Here is a 22,943-nt window from a genome sequence, read left to right as displayed (position 1 = left end):
AATCGTCAGAATCCATGTAGTCCCAATTGAATTAAGTGCAGAAGTGATAAGTCGCGTCATGAGGTCTTATGGGGAAGTGTTAAAAATTGAAGACGAGACATACTCTGCAGATCACATTTACCCTACTCGAACTGGACGTGTCTTGATTAAAATGATACTACGTAAACCCATACCCACATATGTAACAATGAATGGAGACTCTTATTGGGTAACATACCCTGGGCAGGTGCGTACGTGCCTCGCGTGTTCGGGGGAGGATCACGTAGTTGCTCAGTGCCCTAAGCGTCGATCCTCAGGGAACCAGCCCCGCAGGGGTCCGGTTAATATACCCGCTGACAATGTACCGATGGTATATGAACCAACTGTGCTACCCGTACGGACTAAACCAAGAGATTCAGCTCCGTTAGTTGCAGAAGTCCCAGCGTCAGGAGATAGAAATGGAGGGAACACGGATAGCCCCAGAATCACCGACGAGGAGACAGGTACCAGACAGGAAGTTAGTGAGAAGAATGCACCAACAGGAAGGGAAGAGATGGAGCAGCCAACATTGATCATTTCAGAGGAGATGCATCACATACCCCCGCCCCCACCCCCAAGTGCTTTGTTCGCGGAGGCAGAATTCCCCGTAGTTACCTCTCCTAGGAAATCACGGTCAAGATCTGTATCAAGGTTACGGTCAGTGGCGGAAGAGTCCATGGTGCTACGTAGAAAGAAGAAGAAAAATAATGAATGCGTAAGTTCCACAAAAGTTCATAACGAATTTAGAGTAGAACCTGGTACCGCAAAACAAGATGTTTCAAAGGGTAGTTTAACAAGTCACTCAGGAAATGTAATTAAAGAGAAACCTTCGACGAGTAACAAACTTACCCCAGATTTATTTAGTGGAAAGCATAGTTAATGCATTCTGGGCAGAAATTAGAGTTTAGTAATGTTGAAGAATGTAAGCAAGTTTAGTTTTCTTTTGTGGACAGTTCTAATCAGGCAAACATTTACCTCCCTTCATTAGGTAGTTTGTGTAAGGAGAAATGTTGGTTTATGTTTTGAGATGAGAATGATTTACGGGTGTAATGCGGGACAGAAATTAGTTTACTTTCCTAATGCATACAGTGTAATGTTACATATTACATGATAGTGAGTTACAAGATGAATATCGATATAATAACAGGTCGAAAAAATAGTGTAAATTGTGTCATGCACATGAACGATTATTATCATTCTGAAACCACTTAGAAAAAAAATACTTACTTTAGTGTAATTGAGCACCAAAAATGCACATTTACGTGGTATTCTTATATTCAGTTTATTATAACTTCCTATTGTGCATGAATTACAGTACTCGTCTGTGTACCCTTAATATCAATGGGATCTTGACTCCAGTGAAATGCAAATTGCTTGCGGACTTTGTCCGATTTCACTCGATTGACATTTTATACTTGCAGGAAGTTTGTATTGTAGATTTTAACTTCTTGTATGGGTACGAGGCTATTGTCAACTTGGGGACAAGCGGGAGAGGGACCGCAATTTTAATTAAAAGTGGTATAGAAATACAAAATGTAAAGAAATTAGTCGATGGGAGGGGAATTAGCTTTCAAAGTCAACACTATACTTTTGTTAATATCTACGCCCCCTCAGGACAGCAAAACAGATGGAAAAGGGAACAATTTTACCAGACTGACATAGTATAGCCTACTTACTTCCAAATAATGATTCGTGTATAATCCTAGGTGGTGATTTTAATCAAGTTCTGCGATCATGTGATTGTGTAGGCAAGTTTCAAAATAGTTTAGCATTAACGACCTTAATCAGCGATTTACAGCTGAAGGATATCTGGACCGAAAAACGAAAGGACATAGTGTTTACCTATTTCAATAACAAAGCAGGTTCTAGACTGGACAGATTCTATACACTTGGTCATACTATAAAATATGTGACGACAATAGATGCTTTGCCGGTACCTTTTTCAGATCATATAGCAATCAGAACGAGTATTAATCTACAAGAATCTAAATTAGTTTGGGGTCCGTCCTATTGGAAAATGAACTCTGCCCTACTTCAACATAATAATATTAATGATATGTTTGAAGAAAAATGGAAGTATTGGTGCCGCCAACGAAATTACAATACGTGGTGGGTAAAATAAGTAAAACCTCGAATTAAATCTTATTTTCAATGGCTAGAGAAAGAGAGTGCACGTGACCGGAACTTAATGTTGAACTTCTATTACCAATGTTTACATGAGTTATGTATGAGACCTGACGTCATCGAACATTATCCAGAGATACAAAAATACAAAGCACAAATCCTTACGTTGCAACGGCATCATTTGGAGGGTATCAAGATAAGAGCTACTCATGCGTCATCCTTGCAAGATGAACGAACCTCTTTATTTCACTATGTACAAACACAAAAACAAAAGAGAGCTCTTTTGATAAACAATATTGTCGATTCTGGCGGAGATACACATAGAACTCAACAAGGTATATCACAGGCGTTTTACACGTATTATAATAATTTGTATACTGGTAAAGAAGTAGATCAATTGGCTGTACAACAATTGCTCACCTCGGTAAATACATTTTTGACGGACGAAGACAGAACTTTGTTAGATAGTGACGTCACCGTCGATGAGGTGTATGAAGCACTGCGTACTTGTAACGTTAAGCGCACTCCTGGGAACGATGGCATAGGCTACCAATTTTATATACGTTTTTTTGATATTATAAAACATGAATTGGTCAAGATAATACAAGATGCTTTTCGAAACAAATGCGTGCTTCAAAATGAAGGTATAATTGTACTGATTGCCAAAAAAACGCGTCCGAGTGCAGTGACTGACTTTAGGCCCATTACTTTACTAAACTGTGACTATAAGATTATGGCCAAAGTCTTGGCTAATAGACTGAAACCTATATTATCTTCCTTACTCAGTTCACAGCAAACATGTGTCAGTAAAACTCAAAATATATTTTCAACGGTGGCGGGTATACGTGATGTCATATCTTATTATGAAATGCAACAAACATCAGCTTGTGTCCTATCCTTTGATTTTACAAAAGCTTTTGAACTTGTAATTCACCAATATTTGTTTGAAGTACTTCGAGCCTATCGCTTCAGTGAAGCTTTTATATCTGTTTTGCAAAGTTTCTATAGAAAGGCAACCTCCCGTCTTCTTATCAATGGATTCGTGACTCCTGCAATACACGTGACGAGATCCATTCGCCAGGGGTGCCCCTTGAGTATGCTTCTCTTCGCGTTGACCTTGGACCCGCTACTCCGATATATTCAGTGCCGAGCCCCACCCGCAGCGAGTGCTTTCCTTGAAACGCAAGTGTTTACATTCGCAGACGATTTATCAGCTTGTGTAACAACAACGAACCAACTTCAAAATATACTAAATGTAATGTGTTTGTATTGTTCTGCCAGCGGAGCGGAGGTAAACATGACAAAATCAAAAGCTTTACCTGTTGGCAACTGGAAGCAAGAAAATCCGGACATAGGGATACAATATGTAAACGAACTCAAAATACTGGGCATTACTTTTCATACTACCGAATCCAGAATGCTGGATCTAAACTGGACGAAAATTGTAAGCGAAATCAGGTTACAGTGCTATCAAATGAGAGGCAGACAACTCAATTTAATTCAGCGTGTTTGGTTCCTACACACTTTTATTTTTAGTAAATTAAATTATGTCACTCAAGTGTTGCCAATCACACAGCAATATCTCCGACAAATAAAGTCTGCTGTGGGATGGTTCATGTGGTACGGACATTTTTTTCGGGTACCTTTCCCGATCATGTGCCAAACACAAATGACAGGTGGTCTAGAACTATGGAATATTGAAAATAAATGTAAGTCGCTATTTTTAGCTAGAAATTATAAATTGTACTTAATCGAACAGTCGATTACATCAATGTGGTTGCGTATATTTACCGATACGTTGCCACCGCAAAATCCACCCAACTTGTCTCAACTAACAAAGCACCCTATGTATATACGAATTTTTGTACAAGAATGGAGTTATGTGGAGTTTCCCATGGATTTGAAGGAGAATACTTTGTCCAAATATTTGTATGAACATTTTCAACGACAACTTATCTTGCAGCAGAGTCGAATAGAGAAAAAAATTCCTAATGTTATTTGGTCAAATGTATGGCAAAATCTCCACAAGCCTTTCCTTGACACGGACATACGAAGTTTGTGGTATACCCTGGTGCATGATCTCGTTCCAACAAATGTTCGACTAAATGAAATAAAAAGATTACCAACAAATGAGTGTAGACAATGTGGAGAGGTGGATACAAATGAACATCGCCTCACTACATGTAAAGGAATTCCAGAAATTTGGGCCTTTCTCATTATGTGCCTTGCCAAAATATGTCGTATATCGCCAAAATGCTTTCAAGCAAAAATATGTATATTACCAGACTTCAAACATTTCCCTGTAAAGAAACAAAATGCTATTGTGTGGCTAATAGCACATACAATATACTATATATATAGCAAAAAGTTTGAACCAAATATCACAATATATACAATGTATCTTAAAAGATCTAGATGGAAACAATCAAAAAAACAAAATGTCAGATTGTCACAATATTTTGGTAAATATCTGGATGTAATGTAATTGTATGTATACATGTAGGAAAAAAATCCATTGATGTAAAAAGAATAAAAAAAAAAGTCAAAAAAAAAATCGGTAACGCGTCTGACTACCATGCTAAAGGTCCCGGGTTCGATCCCCGGCCGGTTCAAATCCGGGAACTTTTCTAACGTTGGAAGCGGCCCCGGCGACCACCCAGCGTCGAATAACATGGGTACCTGGGGGAAACCCTGGGGGGTAAAGGCGGTCAGGGGCGTGATGCTGATCACATCACCCCCACTCACGACCGGATCAAGAAAGTGTGGAGCGTTACCCCCACACCCCCTATACGCCTTCATGGCGTGGTGCTATGCACAGGGGAGCATTTTACCTTTTTTTTTTTACCAAGTGTTACATAATTAAAGTAATTATATGCACTGCGGCGCTTGGTGGCCGAGTGCGTTAAGTAGGTGACTTTCGATCTGGCCACCAAAATTCCCAGGTTCGAGTTCGAGCCAGGGCATGGGTATTCTTTGTGAGTATCCATTCGAATGATCATCGCTTTGATCTAATCCTCATTGTCGCGATTAGTTAAAAGTGGCAGAAAAGCTATGCTAAATAACAAATACAAATATTAATTACGTGTTAATGGAGCAACAATATGTTTACTATTATCTATTTATTCCTTATAATTAGTAGATCTCAAATAAGACACTTGTTAAGTTTATAACTATCTAGGCAGGAAGGAAATAAAAGTGTCTCGGGTTGGATTCTCGAGGGAGACACATTTCAGTGATTGGGAATTCACCTGAGGCTCTAAGGCAGAATTCACACCGAAGAAACACGCGGCACGCGACATGCGACACAAGTGTTTCACACCGAAGAGACAAGATGCTCGCGGCAAGCGACACTGGTTTCTTTGCTCAGTTTTCATGATTGTACCGATATAATTGCATTAATCAGTTTATTAGTTACCCGAAAATAACGTAACAACAGACATTGTTACATGTAAATTGCATTGTAAAATTTGTGCAAGTTATTGAAACTTGGGAGAGGCATTTTGTGCACGAGAAAACTGAGAAATAATATGCACTGACCTCAAACTGTATACGCTAGACTTTTCAGCCTGAATAAAGCGAATACCTACACACTAGAGAAATGGTTCTCAACCTTCGTGAAACCATGTCATGGTATTTTTTTTAAGTCAATGCCCTTAGCCGAAGAATTTTACTCGTAAATCTTTACAGTATTGAAGATTTTATGCATGAATTAAAATGTACCTATGAAATTAAATATTGATAAATAAATGCTAGCATAATCATAAGAGTAATAATAGTTTGATTACGTGTGTAGAATTGTTGACAAATATAAAAATATGGAAGACAAAGTGGTAACGTCGTCTCCTTGTAATTAAGCGATAACCGGGGAGGCACCGGGCAGATCCAGATCTTATTAGTATATTTGTGCATAAAATGGACTTAAGAAGCGAAAACTCACAACTCAAATATGATATTGGGATTATGATAGTTGTCAACCAGTTTCATCAGAACATTTCGGTGCTCAGTATAGTTGAAACGAGGGCACGGTATCGGGTCGCGGCCCGGCGGTTGAAAAACAATGCACTAGAGTACTTTACCATGTTGACTAATATATTTTGGACTAAAGTGCCTCCATAAGCTCCCTTTTTCAAATAAAAGCAGTCAGGTAAATGGCCAAAACTCGGCCTCTTTTCACGATGTTGAAGGCAAATTACAGCCGATAGATAACTGCATCAAAAAAATTGATAAAGCGAAATGAACGTTGTGTTTAAATCTTAAAACACTGTTAAAACATTGTACATATCGATACTTTATTATATCAACAAATTAGAGGTTCAAACATAATGCCGGTTGGGCTCTCTTCTAGAGTCTACATACAGCTCGTTGGAATGAAGCGCGAACAACAAACTGAGAAGCACGTAAGCGACACGTGACACGTGCATCTTGCCGTGTTTCTTCGGTTCGAAAGGTTGCATTGATTACTGAGTGTTGGCTTCCAAGAGGCACGTGTTTCGTGTCGCATGTCGCGTGTTTCTTCGGTGTGAATTCTCCCTAAGACTGGTCGCTCACAAAATGTTTAAAACGAGTTTGACAATTGTAGAAGGCGCGAGGGTAGATCGAAAGAGCAAATGTAAATTTTCTATTAAGCACTATTGAACTAGTACTGTAAATGGAGATTTGCACTTTTCAACAATCGATCACTTCCTCTTTTTATATCAGTTATTTTAGCGGTGCTCTTGTACAGCGGGATTTATTTAAACTCCCGGAAGGTGGGGAGTGAAGCTTCTCCTTCTCCTTCTCCTTCTCCAGACAGCTGTGTGGGTGTCGCTAGGGACGAGCCTGGTCAGGTGGTTCTACTGTCTGGCTGCCTTAGCCGAGACCATGGACAAAAGTGCGCATGCGCCAACTGGACGCGTTCGGTGGCTAAATAGGGGTGACGGAGCTTTGGACAGGAAGCGGGTTCCTTGAAAATCGTCTGCTGTAGAAAGAGCAATGAAGTTTCAACGTAGTAACATCGCCGCCAAAATACATACAGAGATGTTTACGAATTATGTAAGGGTTATGTAAGCCAGTCATATACTATATCAGCAAACAGAACATATCAGGAAAGTATTCATATCGTCACATTAGTAGATAAACTTGTTTGTAGAGCAGTAGCTTTATTTTAGATCATTCAATTAAATTGATCTTCTTAGTAAATATTATAATTAACACAAATGTACACAACATTAATCAGGATAGTATTCAATAATAATAATATTGTTGTATATAGTATTATAAATATAAATGTAGTAACTGAATGGCTTGTGACATTTTCTAGCAAAACGAGGGTGTTTTGTAGAATGTGCAACAGGGGCCAAAACGTCCCAATTTTCCTCATTCCACTTCGAAACGGTTTGTTGCGAATTGTAAGAGCCATCACAAACACAACACAGAAAGCGCTAATAAACACAACAAGCAAACCCACGCAAGCGAAATACCACAGGGTAGTTTGGCGAGTGCTTCTCCCTGCTTCCCCTCTCGCGTTTGGAATCGTCCTTTCCAGGTAGTTTCGTCTTCCTTGGCCGAACTGTACCTGCCTGTTACGTCATATCGCACAGGCAGCTCAAGCTCCTGGCTATGGTTGAAAGGAAAGAAAGTAAGCGATGATTCACATGAACGGCCCGTAACGCCTGCACATTTTGGTAAAAAACATATGCTTGAGAGCACATAATCGAATACAGATACTACATTTAGAGCACTTTCGATTTCCTTTCTGATTAAAAATTTAGAAGCGACTGCGAAATAGTGAGTGTCGCAGCACAGAGCCAAATGGCCAGGCTTCACGAGTTTTGAAACTCATAGACGCTTGAAGTTTTTTCTTAACGCATTTTTGTTATTTAGCTCCGCTCTCTGTCATTCTTAATCAATCACAGCGATTAGGGTGAGTAATGATTAGAACAGACACTCACAAAGAACACCCATGCCAGGATTGGAAACAGGGAACTTCGGTGTGTGGCTGCGTCAACCAATTAACACACTAGACCCCCTATCCGTATGGCATATATGTGTATATTTATAAAACTGACTGGCGTGTAAAAAAAGCATGAAAATGATAGATTTACTTGTATTTTAGTTTTCTCCTTAATTTTCGTCCACATACGAATTAGACAATAGTGAGTTTCTCAATTTCAAATCTTCGCCCCCCCCCCCAACCAATCTATTAATTTTTGAGAAATTAGAATTACACTAACACAGAATATTTACCTAGTATTCTTGATATATGCCCACCTGAAAATATTTCTTTATTTGAGAGATTTATTTCGATCTGCGCAGTGTTTTGAGGAGAATGATCGAGAAATTATTCAAACTGGTAAAACAATTTGAAACTTCACTCTTAAGTAATCGTGTTTCCAAAAGCACGCGCATTTAAGTAGTGATTGCTGCAAAACACACACACAAACGAAAAGGGGATACGATCGATTTACTAAAATAATGAAACAAGTTGTGTTAGGTGATTGGATATGAATTTCTTGATTTGCATTATTTCTTAAGTCAAAACAATGAACTGAAAACGTAGTTAAGATAATGGTAGTGAATTTTTATTCATGAAGGTCTAAGCTACAGTTTTGTTAATTTTTTCGATATTATTAACACTGTTATTCTCCCGGGGAAGAATATAAACATCTCAATATCATCCGACTATATTTCCACGCCCTTGGCTGAAATTGATCTCCAGGGGAGGGAACCACTGTAGAAGGCAACTTTTCTGAGCTCTTACATTACGTAAGACACCGTGTCACTAAATGTGCCCTAAACCAACATGCGGAGTCATAAATTAGTTTAAAGTGGTGGGTGAAAAATAATGAATATGAATGTTTTTAAACACTTCTATGCTTCGCAAGAATTTATATATTGTAAATAGCGTTAACTTATATATATTTAGCTAATGTGTTCGTACTCTTTAGCTATGTTTATATAAATCTTTGGCTCAAATGTAGCAGTCGACATACAGAAAAAAGTAAAACTAGACAATCCCAGGGGAAAGTATGAAGGGTCAGAATAACCTCAACAGTAGTGTATATTAGGCGTTTCAAAATAGTACTTAGTAGGTATGGTCTTTTTTTACCAATTGAATATCACTTTTTGACATACTTTGACAATTTTTTGTCGATGTTTTAGCGTTTAGCGATGTTTTAGTACAAATTTTCACTATACTCATTTTTCCCCCACTCGTACTTGGTAGGTATATCATGATGTTACGTGATACAACTTAACCTATCCTTTTTTTACGATTATTTAATTTTTTTACGATCCTAAGTGATATAACTTAACCTATCATTTTTTTTATTTATGCACTGTTTGAACGTTATTATTTGAGGATCATATTTTGTAGGTATTTTTTTTTTATCAATCGAATATAAGTTTTTGACATATTTTGACAATTTTTTGTCGATGTTATAGCGTTTAGCGATGTTTTAGTACAAATTTTCACTGCACTCATTTTTTTCCCTACTCGTACTTGGTAGGTATATCACGATGTTACGTGATATAACTTAACCTATCTTTTTTTTTTACGATTTTTTTAATTTTCTTACGATCCTAAGTGATATAACTTAACCTATCATTTTTTTATTTACGCACCGAACTAACCTACAAGGGGGACTCCGTTTGTTTTAATATTTCAGTATTATAAGGTTTTCACAAATTTTATATAACCTAAAATGTGTTGGATGTTGATTTTTAGTATGTGGCAATTTTTTATGAATTTTAAAACTGTTCCGTCACCCTCTCGTTCTTCACGTCGTGGACGAAGGACTTCTCTGCAATCAGGATGACGCTGCATAGAGTATCGGCAGGCAGCGCGTCGTGGAACTCGCAGACGATCTTGATGTTGGTGCGATCGTTGACCACCACCTGCCTTCTCTTAGATGTGTTGATGACGGTCATGGGTCTCCGTGCTTTGAATTCGCTGGGCGTGTAATACATGTCCACGCTTCCCTCGGTCACGCGTTTGTAAGCCGTGTAAGCTTCGTAAAGTTTGAGGTAATCGTTTTTGGTCACGTCGAGGTTGTAATTCTCGCGCGGGAACACTTCGTTGCGTCCATTTTTGAGGTAAACGTTCTTGATCTTGCAGTCGTCGAACTTGCTGGAATCTTTTTCCTGATTCTTGTCCCTCCCGATCTGAAAAAGCACCACGACGAAATCTGGCATGTCGAACTGTATGTTGTTGAACTGCGTCGTCACGTCGAATTCCATGTGACTTCCCGACGCCATCTTCTGCACGCACTGGTAACCGTGAAAGTGAATCGACACCTGCGGATTTTTCAAGATCTCCGCTTTGTACTTGAGGGCGTAGTTCGTTTCGTATTCCACCACCGGCATTCTCAATTCCATGCTTCGGATGACGCATTTCGCTGCTTCGGGTAAAGTGTTGGCTATCGGCGTGGTGCCGTCCGGACCCAAAGTAGCGTATCGCATCAGTGCGTCGTTGTCGTTGGCTGCTCTTCGAAACGTGATCCTCAGTCCTCCCTTCCACATGATCTCCTTGTAGTCCGAGAAGAAACCAGGCAGCAGACGCATGGGAAAGAGCACCGTGTGACTTTTCGTCGATATTTTGGTCCCGGCTTCGAATCCTCCCGCTTGATAGTACGCTGCGTCCGTTTTGGATAATTTCAACGTTCCCACTGCCGTCGACGTGATGCCTGGATAATCTATTCTGTCGATGACGGTGTTGTGTTTCCTCACCTCCACCTGCGAGAACAGGCGGGGCACGAAGTTGTCCACGAGTATCAAGTTTGCTGCTGCGGGAAACGCGTCTCCGCTTTCTTTCTTCACCACGTCGAATTGAAGGTAGAGGTCCGCTCTGTGAGGATGAATAAACCCGTCGCCTACGTCCACGTCGTATTCGATCTCCCTGTTCGCCTCGTTCAGATTGGCGAACGTGCGACGGTTGGGAGGGAAAGATTGCAATTCGTAACTTTCGATTTGCTCCATTTTACATGTATGGTTATTTATTATATGTTGATCTCCACGATGGCCGTCGTAGTGGCACCTGCGAAATCCACCACGTCTCCTTTCTCGTTCGTCACCACCAACTCTATGTCGTCTATGCGGTTGCGACATACTGGAAAATAGATCGGCGAAGAGGGCGTGTAGATGATCGGTTCCATGAACTCGGAACTTGGTTTGAAAGTGGCTATGATTCCCGTCTGCTTGTGACTTCCTAACAATCCGTCCGAAGATTTCGTGATCATACCTTCGGCCACGTTGCAGTGTACGTTCAGAGTCTCTATGGCCAAGAATTTAGGAATGTTGGTTGCTACGTGCTTGATGCCAGCTTCGAGTTTGGTGTTGTTCTCGAAACCTAAAAGTTCTCCTATGGTGCCCAGGTCCACGGTCTCCGTCGCGGATAGGATTTCCACTCTGTGCGTGACCGAATTTTGAGAAAGGTATGTGCCTTTGGGTAATTGAGCTTGCAAAGTGGAAAGATTGTATTGTCCTGGCGTGACGACGATGTGTTCGCTTCCGACGCTAATTTTGTTGTTGTGCTGGGTGACGTTAGGTATGAGGTACATGCTGTAGAATGCACGCAGAGCCACGGATTTAGGATAGACGATGTCGTCGTGCAGCGTGAGTTTCAAGATCGAAGATTCGCTCGTGAGATGGAACACGCCCATCCTAGTGATGCTGTTTGAGGTTCCACAATGCTTTCTGGAAATCCTCGATCGTAGGGTTATTTATTTTAGAGAGAAACGCGAGCACGGAGAGGCAGAGATGACCGCAGTTCACGTCTCCGAAATCTTGAATGCGTTCGTCGTTGTAGTATATGGAGGTTTTGTTCGTTTTCAGATAATGAATTAAATTTGTAGGTGGAACACCTCCGAAAGAATCGAAAACGAATGCTTTATCATCATTTTTGTGGTAACATATCCAATGCGTGCCTGGATTTTCTTGACCGTCCAAGTTGACTACTCCGCATTCTCTTCTTTTGACGCTTGAAGGTAACGAGTCGGACATGAAAACTCCTCTGAAGTGTTTGATTTGTAACGGTTCGATCAGAGATTCAATATCTCGGTTGGTGAGTGCTTCTGTTTCTTTTTTTTAAACTTCTTCATCACGCCCTTCCCCTTCTTCTCCATGGCCAGGTTGTGACGTTTCTGTTCTTCCAATTCCGCCTTGTTCTTCTTCGAGTCGATGACGGTTTTCGCGATGGCGGCACTTCCGCCGGCCAAACTTCCAACGGCCCCCAATGCTGCCAGGATGGCCGGGATGCTGAATATGAAACCTCCGACCTTTTGTTGTTTCCGCGAACGCTGCAATCTTTTCAATTGAGGTGTGCTGAGCAGCAATTTCATTCCATGTCCTTTCGACAAGCAAGAACGTTTCTTCTCACGTTGTTTCTTGGTGAGTAACCCATCGAGGGCACCTAGATTTTTAAGATTGGAGTATGGTATCTGGTACACGACACCCTTGGGCTTCATGTTGATGCTCTATGTGTTATTTTCACGGTATGTTATTTATATATATATTCTGAGATTTTTTTTTGTGTAGTTTTTTACGGTATGTTATTTATATATTTTCAAGGCCTCGCAGTCGTTACACAAATTCTATTACGTGCTTCGTTTTCTTGCCAAGAAGTTCCTTTGTCCCCTTGTATACGATTCGAGTTTTGTTCTCGATTAAAATAGATAGCTTCTCGTCGGATAACATGTTAGCGTATCGATCTGGTAAAAATAGACTGTATTGTGCGTTGAGCAACAGGCGTACCTTGGGACCATACTGGGTAGAAACGATTGAACCGGAAGTTATCGTGTAAGGTTTGTCGACTTCCAATTCCTGAATTTTTACATACTCGACTGACAAATTTAGCATTTGTTTTAATGCTTGGAGATCCCTTATTTTTTCGGTCGTCATATCAAAGAAAAATTTCAAAGTGTTAGAGAGAAATTTAATTGTTTTTCACGATGTGTGTTATTTATATATACCGAAGATTATTTTTTTTTCACGATGTGTGTTATTTATATATCAAGTTTTTTTTTGACACGTATATATATTATTATTTTTTAACAGAGGAAGAAAGTTCGTGCTTCGGAAAACGCGAGGATGTGCGTAGTGATATCTTCCGTCTCCTGCATAGACTTGTACCAATCATCAGTATACTGTCTTCTTCCCTGCCTTGCCTCGTACAGTTCGTCCGACCTATCGTCCAATTTTTGCCCTGCAGCCAAAAGCAGAATGTTGAGATCACCGCACCTCAGGCCGCTGATCTCCCGAAGAAGGTCCTTGAGAACCATTTCACAAGGGATGCGAAATTCCGGCATTGTTCTTGCTATGTTTACAAGTTTATTAACATCTCCGTTAACTACCTTTTTGAATATTTTAGATAGTAGCTCGGGTGGCAAATTAGTTATGCAATCCATGTTGTTTTTTTACTGTATGTTATTTATATACCCCACCCCAATTTTTGTTTCGTGTTCATGGCGATGGTGGTGCCTAGTGCGGCGATCCGTTCACCCAACGATGCGTCTCTACTCACGAATCTTTCGAAAGCTGCGTGCTCTAACTTTCTGTCTGCTTCGTGACGTGCATCCAGATCCGTCTGCGTGGTGTTGTAGGCGATGTCGTGATCTTTGCATGCGGCGTCCAACGGATTCACACCCTTGTCTCCTCTCTCCAATCTTTTCTCGAGTTTGGTACCCGGTCCGCAGTACTGGTAGCCAGGTAAATGCATCTCGAAAGGTAACTTGTTGATGATGTCGTTCACGAGTCCCTTTCCTTCGGCAACGTTCCAGAATTTCGGAGGCAGCGTGTTGATGATTTTGATCAGGTAACCTATGCCCTTGTCGTCGTTCACGATGAAGTTGGAAAGTTTCGTGCTGATCATGTCCACGATGCCAACCTTCTCGTTGTAGAAATTACGGTTGCCTGCATTCTCTTCGCCGGCTATCACCAACAATCGGTCCACGAGTTTCCTAACGTCGTCCACCCAAACGAATTCTTTGGGTAACGTGTTGTAGCGTTTGACGCCGCTGCCTGTTTTGACCTGGTTCCAAATCGGTTTGATGAGATTCCTGTACTTCTCGCCGCTGCTCGATTTCACCCTATTCTGCGAGGCGTCGTTGTTCTGGTACAAGGCATCCGTCATGATCAGAATTTCCTTGTAACTCTGGTAATCTTCGTCGGTGTAATCTTTCGGCTGCTTTTTGGCGACGAGTTCCCACAGTCCAACCGTACCCGGATACCTGTTCCAACTATCCTTGTCGCCTAAATTGACTTTAATGTCGTTGCCTTCGAAGGTCACCTTCGATTTCCCAATCTTCCACACCACACCGCCGCCTTCGCTGGTTTCCATGCTGGGATACAATCCGAACACTTCATCCTTGTCGAATTTCCCCGTGCTCAGGTAGTCTCGTGCCAAAGGTCCCAACTCGATCTTATCCGAAGACGACGACGTGCTGCCTATGGCTCGACGTCGTGCAGGTGCATCCTTCAGTTCGAACGGCGTCGAAGGAATGCTCGAAATGGGCGTGGGTACGGTGTAACTTTTAGCTGCGAGCGGTACGAGTTCATTAATCAAATTTTTATTTTGTTCCGTGACACTTTTAATTTCTTTACCTAGACCGCTGATGGCATCGATCACGGGTTGATCCTGACGTTTCTTCTCTTCGTAGAATCCGCGATTCTCGGATTTCCAACCTTTGAAGCGTTTCGCGAGGTAATCGCGAAGCTTGAGATTTTCGTCTTCGATTTTTCGTTTCGTCATGACGTTATTTATATACGTCGTTTCTCACAACGTTGCAACGTTTAGAAAGTCGTTGATTTTGTTTCTGTATTTTCCGTCGTTGGGTTTCCTCGTCATGTCGATCGTCGCGAATCCGAAATCGTCACCGTTCCAGCAAGTAGAGCAGCAGCCTTCCGAAAATTGATTGTAGTTCATGTCTCCGCCTACGTAGTCATCGTACGCATGCTTGAGGTTGGTGTGATCTTGACGAAACAAACATATGAAATTGGCGTTGTCGCGCACTAACTGTTTTGGAATTTTGGAAAACGTTTGAGCTAGGTAAAAACAATCCATACCTTTGTGACGACCTTGCGTGAAAAAGTTGCGAATTTCATTTTGATTTTCCAGGATGGCGTCGTCGAACACAACGACTGAATTTTCACGACAATCGTCGAGTGGTTTTATTTCCGAGGCAAACGTTGCAATGTCCAGACCATCGTACAGTTTCATCAGTTGCTGGTATTTGGATTGCTCCAAACTTTTCGAGAACACGTACAGGTGCCTGTTCTTCCAATCTAACCAATTCGGTGCGAGGAGAAAATTGTCCACGAGCAGTGTCGTTTTCCCACACCCCGAAGGACCTACGATCAGACAGCGGATGCTGTCGGGAAGCAACTCGCCGTTCTTTTTCTTCGTTTGACTTTCCGGATCCGGTAGACGCTTCACCACGTTCCACGTACTCACAAGATCACTTCGTTCGCGTCGATCCAACTTTTTTCCGGAAGTCCCAGCCATTTGACCAAAAGTTTGTCACCTTTCCTACGCAATACTTTCTCGATGAGGTACGTGTCGGGGTGTTTTGTTTTAGAGAGTTCCTCTTCGTAAAATCTTCCTTTCAAAATCTCGCCGCTACTATCTTTTATTATATACGTGTGTCGGTTTCCAGGTAGAACTCGAACCACCGTAAAGAGTTCCGTGCTCCAATTTTTTGTGAACCCCTTCTCGAAGGTGCGTTTGAATTTGCTGATCCTCACCTGGTCTCCAATTTTGTATTTAGCTTTTTTTGTCGTGGGTGTGTATTTTGGACAGTAAACTGTAGAAATTAAACGCTGCTCGTCGGACTTGGCAACGTCAGCTGGCTTCATGCCTATCGTTCTGTGTACCGTTTCATTATAGGTGTCGACGAGTTCCGGCAGGATGTCGACCCATTTGTAATTTCCCCGAAGCGTGAATCGTTTCCACATGTGTGTTTTCAAGGTTCGATTGAATCTTTCCACGATGCTGGCTTTGATGTGACTGAAGCTCGAATAATGTCGAATCTTGTGTTTTTGAATAAACTTTTGGAATACGGCGTTGTAAAATTCTTTACCGTTGTCCGTTTGCAGAAACCGTGGTCGTCTGCCGCCGCTTTCGCGAAAAATTAATTTGAATGCTTCCGTGACGCACGTTCCCGTTTTCGCCTTCAAAGGTAGAGCCCATGCGAATTTCGAAAATGTGTCTATGACGGTGAGGAGGTACTTGTTGCCCTTGTTCAATTTATGTACGTTTTTCAAATTGCCGCTACTCATCTCCACGAGGTCGCTTTGCCAGAGGTCGTCGATGCCCTTGGTTACCACAGCCAAACGTTCGTAGTTACGGCGCGCAGGTTTATGCAATTCTTCGACGATGGCTTGCCTAGACATTTTTTTTAGAGATTACGTTTCAAGAGAAGCACAAGCGTGATGGGATTCAAAGAGGGTGGCACTTCGCTCGTGTTTTGAATGATCAGCTTATCGCCGGCACTCACGTCGAAAACGGTGAGATCTTCGTCTTCGTGTATTTCATATATGTTGCGCGTTTCGTTCCAACGTGCCAGAGGAATGTTTCCTGCTTTCTGGACACCACGATTCGATATCAAAGTCATGGTGGGAACGCTAGCTTTTCTACCATGAGACCAGTACGAAAATTCGTTTATCTGAATCGTGCCATCGAGGAGAAACTTGTAGTACGGATGATAAGGATGCAACATGTACAGTTTGTTACCTTCGACGAACGTGGAGATTCTTTGTTGATTGGGTACGCTGTTGATTTCGATGGCTTGCAGAGAATGCAGTTTAGCGAATTTAGTGTCGACGCCGAGCAGATTACTGTGAACTTGTCCGAGTTTATTTTCGATGGGCAGCAAATGCTCGACTATGGTATCCGTTACGGCAGAAAACGACGGTTTGATTTTCACTTCCACGTTCAACTGCTTGTAGTTTTCGTTGAGTTCTTGCAACTTGGCACCGAAAGAAGCCAGCGTCGATTCCTGCGTGGATTCCAGCACTCCAACTTGATCTCTGATGTTGACGACAATGTTCTGAAGGTTCTCGACTTGATTCAATTTCGAGCTCTTCTCGGTAAGATCGTTCACGATGCTTCGCATCTCTGTAAACTGCGTGTGAAGGTCGGCGACGCTCTGGGAAGTGGGCAGCGTCGACACCAGCGAACTAATTTCGTCTCGAATCTGTTCCACGTTCGCCGTTTCCGTTTCTAGTCGTTTCAGCATACGTGATATGTTTCTTTTCAAAGCGTGCAATTCTTTGGAGGTGGGGAGATTGGCCACTTTACTCTCGAGATCGCTTAATGAACTTTTGATGTCGTTCGAATCGGATAGTGCCGTCACCGCCGTTTTCAATTTTTCCAAATCTTCGCTCGAAGGCACGCTCGTCCGTAACGATTCCAAGTCACCCTGTATGTTGTCGAGTACGTGATGAAAATGAGCGAGATTCGTTTCGACGTTCAAATTTTCTAAATATTCGATCTTCTGCTGAACCGCGCTCAACGTGTCTTGAATGCTCGTCAACGCTCTCGCTTCAGCGTGAATATTTTTAATTTCTTCGTTGATCAATTCCAAGGACGCCTGAAGCGTAGCGATGGTGGTTTGAATGTGTTCGAAATCTCGATAGGCCTCCAATTGAATTTTTATGTTCGCGACGCTTTTACCGATGACCTGCAGTTCGTCCGACGATGGTAGGTTCGTCATTGTATCTTCCAAAGTCTGCAACTTGGATTTAATTTCTTCCAACGTGCTGGTGAATTCTTCTTGTAATTTGGAAACGACGACATGCAAGCGTTCTACATCAATATCGTTCACGACGGTTTGAAGTTCAGAGAAATTCTTTTCTATTGCGGAAGTTCGTTCTTCGATTTCGAGTTTCAATTTTTCCAAATCTTCATTTTTCGATTGAAATTGCTGTAATTTGGCCAAATCATTTTGAAGCGAATCCACGCTCAACTGTATATTTTGAACGTTGTCGTAAGAAGGTACGTCGACATAATTTTTTATGAGCGTTTTCAGTTCGGAATCGATTTTCAGAATGGGGTCGAGACATTGCGTTTGGAGCGTAGCGATTTCCGACTCTAAACTTTTGTTTAAGGTCTCCTGCAAAGCGATCAAATCGGTCCTCAACTTCTTAACTCGAATGTCCAACATGAGAATCTCTTCTGCGTGGTCTACACGCTTGGTGTTGCCGAAAATGTCGTTAGGCATTTTTGGTTAACGGTTATTTATAATAGGATAGACGATTCGTAATTCTACGAAGAGAGGAATAAGTTTGTCGTAATCTCCGAGGAGTTCTATGTAAAAATAATCTCCTGCAGACACATCGTACGTAATATTAGAAAGCATCTTGTCGTGCTTGATTCGAAAAATGTTCTTGCCGGTAGAAATTTTGATTTCGCCTGCGTTTTCCGGATTCACGGTGATTTGAAGTTTCCCGTCGATTGGAATTTCGTAGAAATGTAAATTGTTATTAAAAACATAAAACATCTTGCCCACATCGTCATTCAGTTTCGTCCAAATGCTGTTGAGGTGAATGATCAACAGACCGTTGAGTTTAGGTAACACGGAAGGTAAGACTTCATGATCTGGTATGGACGGTGCAGTTTCCATGATGATCTGTTTTTTGAAACCGAACAAATTCATAGGCATGCTGGTTATTTAAGGATACGGTCAAAGTTTTATTTTGTAATGAGAGTCAAAGTGTTTTTTTTACTGAGTAACAAAATGTTTTTTTTTTCTTGAGTTAGTAAAAATTGTTGTGTGTGGTGGTGAGTGTTAATTATTTGCACTGTGCGCAATTCTTATTTATTTCTAAACGACGATGTCCCCAAGGCAATGTGTGAATACCACACTCGAGGACGCACCTCTTATCGTCGTTGGGATCCAGGGCAATTTTTCTAACTTTGTTTGTGCTGATGATATGGTTGACGCTCTGGATTCTTTGTTCTATGCTTAGTATCGTCGATTGTGAGTAAAGGCAATCGATGTAATCGTGGAAGGTGAGTTTGTTCTCCACCGTATTCTTGCCCACACCTTTTGCTTTCTTCGTGACGCTACTCTCTGTTTTTATGGCATACATCTTCGAACGCAAACCCGCGAACTCGACAATAATGTCACCGTTACATTCATCTTTCAGTTTACCTAGGACTTTTTTGTTGAGGGATGGAATTCCAAATCTGTTAGGTTGAGGGTACGCAGAAGTATCGAAATACTCAAGCATGGAGGGATTTTTTATGTCTTCGTATAGGTTAGGTGTTTGTATGCTGTAAATGAAGCTGTCGGTGTCCGTGTACAAAAGTGATATTTTATCATTGTAGAAGGGTTTCATCACGTCGTAATGAAATTCGAACATGTAAAGTTTCGACAAGTCGAGAACCGTTGCGCCAACGTAAATTGGTTTTCTGAATTTCATCAATTTTATATGTAGATTGAAAAGTGCTAAATTCTCGTTGTAAATTTTTCTCGACTTGAATCTAGGATCGGCTATCCACTTCCGACATTTATTCTTATCGGAAATTAATTTCACGTCTACGTGCTTTCTAACATTCTCCATGGTCTTTCCGTACACCGCATTGTTCATTAATTTAAAGAAGTCCTTGTCTAAATCGGAAGTGGCAGCTGTTCTATGTTGTGTGTTAGTTTCTATGTAAGGTCTTAACCACGTGGAATGTTTAAACTTTAGTATTCGTCTAACATTTACTATCTGAACCCCCTTCCCAATCAAAAACCGGAGATTCTTGTAGTGGACGACGTATCTCTGTTTAGGGTCCAATGTTAACAAAAGCTTGTCTTGAACCGAGTCGGGTGGACATTTGATTTCGGGAGTCGGAGGCAAATCCGAAAACGTGTCGTGCAGGTGGTCGGAGAATTGGAGATCTACTTCTGCGAAGAAACCACACTCGCTATCGTCGAAATGAATAATGTCTATCGAAGTGGGATCTAACCATTCGAATCCCCCGTAAGGAAGTTTCTGAACCATGGCATGTCCGTAGAGATTATTAACGTCAGCGTAGAAGATGTAATTCGATGCTCGATTTGAATCGTAATCTTCTTTCATGTGTACGTTATTAGCTTTTGCATGTCTCTGTACGCATTGCACCATTCCACCTCGTATCCCTCTTTCGATGAAAAGTAACATGTCAACGTCCGATATCAGTTCCAGCTTGACCTTTGTCTGGAATAACATTGCCGACCACGCTAATCCCGGTAGACTGTAGAAATACGCTGGATCTAATTTATAAATATTCGTTGCCGTTTTCCTGAACGCTTGAAAAACATCCGCGAGTATCGTCACGTCCAGTTTTAAGTATGCGTCGTGGTAGTCTCCGAGTGTCCTACATTCTAATTTCTCCCACATGAGTTGCGCGTGTTGGTATTCTTCTTCCGCGATTCCTTTCTCTCTGAGTCTGCTGTAAAATTCTCTTGGAAGTGGAAGAGCGTCGTCGTTAAATTTAGAACCATCACTAACATATTCGTAAGGATAAACTCCTTTACGTCTAACGAGTTCTATGTCTACGTTGGGAAAACTAGCTCTAGTTATTTTAAATTGATCGTCGGTGAGTTTGTTCGCTAAAGCATCCAGACTTGCAGAGAGAAATCTATACGAATCCAGAAAGCGCATCTCGATTGTATTTTTCGTTCCCGGAATCGACACTTGCTTGCTGAGACTAATGTAGCGTTCTTCATTCTCGGCCAAGACACCTATACGTTTCGGATCGTAGCCAAGATGTCTCACCAGGTGGTGAAAATCATATCCGCTTCCGTTGTGAAAGAATATGGGGATGAATTTAGGTTTCTGGATTTTAAGATTGCACGTGTTGCAAATTCCACCTATGTAGTTTCCGCTGAAATGATCGTGGTGGAATATTTTTTTGTTCTCATCAGTGAAACTTTGATCACATACCGGACACACCTCAGTGGAATTGTAATTTTGAAGTTCATTTTCAGTTAAAGGTGCCATCGGTTTTGATGTAAGCAGTACGCTACCAATTACCTCAACCTCCTCCACCATTTTTTCCAGGAAGTGTTCGATTACATTTGGTCCGCGGTATATATATGCTTCATTTATTTTATCACGTCGCACAACAACATAGCCGAAACTATTAGGTTGATGAAGCTGGTACGGCGTTGTGGAGGAAATTTCAGGATCCGGTTCGCAGTAGGAGAGTGGTTTGAGGAACGCCTCGAAATCTGCGACGATGATTGCGGGATGTTCCAACAATGCCTTGTGCATTTTGAATTCTTCGACTTCGTTCGTTTCGGGCATCAACATTCTAGCCGGTCTGTTGTCGCCGCAATACATTTTATGTTCGGCAAGTTTCTCCAGAGCAATTTGACGTCCGGTGTAATTTCGATAATCGAGTTGTTTTTGATCGTCGAACATGGTTAGGCATCTCGGGCAAACTTCGATGCAATGTTCATGCTTGGTTGATTGACTTCTGACCAAACGTGATAGTGAACGAATTAGCGTATAGTGATGAACATCCTCGTTGGAAATTAGAAGGAGATTTATTACACAGGCATCGTCATCGTCGATATCGCTTATCCTGACGGGATGCACGAGATATTTATCTGACGTGAAGGAATATACATTAATAGCGATGCGTTTTCCTGTACGATTTTCGAACTTTGTTATATCCGACAATGTCACCGGGTATTCAATGTCAGACATTACACTTTGAAAGTCGGTCTCGTATTGTTTGTAATGTCCAACCCACTGTGGATTATTTTTGCAATGAACAGGATGCAGTGCAGCCAACACACACCAGAGAAAACACTTGTTATCGCGGTTCTGTATATTTAGCACAGCCCTCTTGTGTTGAATGTTCGGTGGAAGAGGAACGTAGCTGGAAGCGCGAAGAGGCGAGAATTGGTTCACGTAAACAGTTAACGTGTGAGGACTTCCACATAGAGACCATCCCGACCCTTTAGCCTCGAAATCGTCATGTTTGTTAACCAGCTCGTTGGAAACTTTATAATAGAAGTTGTCCAAATTTTCGACGTTCGCCAAATAAAGAGTCTGATTTTTTGTACGATGATAAAAGACTCTTGTTGTACCATCGACTTTTTCGTATTCGGAAAATAGATTAACGTATATTTTTATGGAATTATTTTCCAATTTATTTTTTAGAATATTTATCACGGATGTTTTTGTTTCACGCAAGAAACTAAGAATGTCGCAGCCTGGTTCCGAAGTAAAAAAGAAATCCTGAATATGACGGTTGAAAGCAGATCTAATTGGTTTGCGTTCATTAGATAATTTAATTTGCTTGGAAGTGGAAGCTTCCGTTTCTGAATTATCGATTTTCCTTTTCGATGTTGCTTGTCCGGTCGATGGTTTGCAAATTTTGAGATGTTTACTTAAATTTGTAATGCTAATCATCTTTCCGCATCGAGCACAAGGCTTAGAAGGCAAGGAACGATTAATTCTCGAACCTGTTTCGCTACATCTTGCCCTGTGTACCGATAAATTGTTCCTTGAGATTAGCTTCCCACAAGTAACACATTCAGTTTTATCATTTTTACGATTGAAACTGGTGGTGGATGCCATTGCTTTCTCCAAAATCACAGAAATCAAAAAGTCTAGTATATAGCGACACAATTTTCAGGTATGTTATTTTATATAGAATTTCTTGGAGTGATTACAAAACTCAAAAATTCAATCTACTGTAAATAGAATTTCAGGTATGTTATTTATATAGAATTTCTTGTGTGCGAATACAAAAACTCAAGAATTCAATCTACTGTAAATACAATTTTCAGGTATGTTATTTTATATAGAATTTCTTGGGGTAATTACAAAACTCAAAAAATGAA

This window comes from Lepisma saccharinum, chromosome 6, assembly GCF_977018435.1.
Source record: "Lepisma saccharinum chromosome 6, izLepSacc3.1, whole genome shotgun sequence".
NCBI classification, from domain to species: Eukaryota; Metazoa; Arthropoda; class Insecta; order Zygentoma; family Lepismatidae; genus Lepisma; species Lepisma saccharinum.
The sequence above is the reverse complement of the archived record's forward strand: the minus strand, read 5'-3'. Positions refer to the sequence as shown.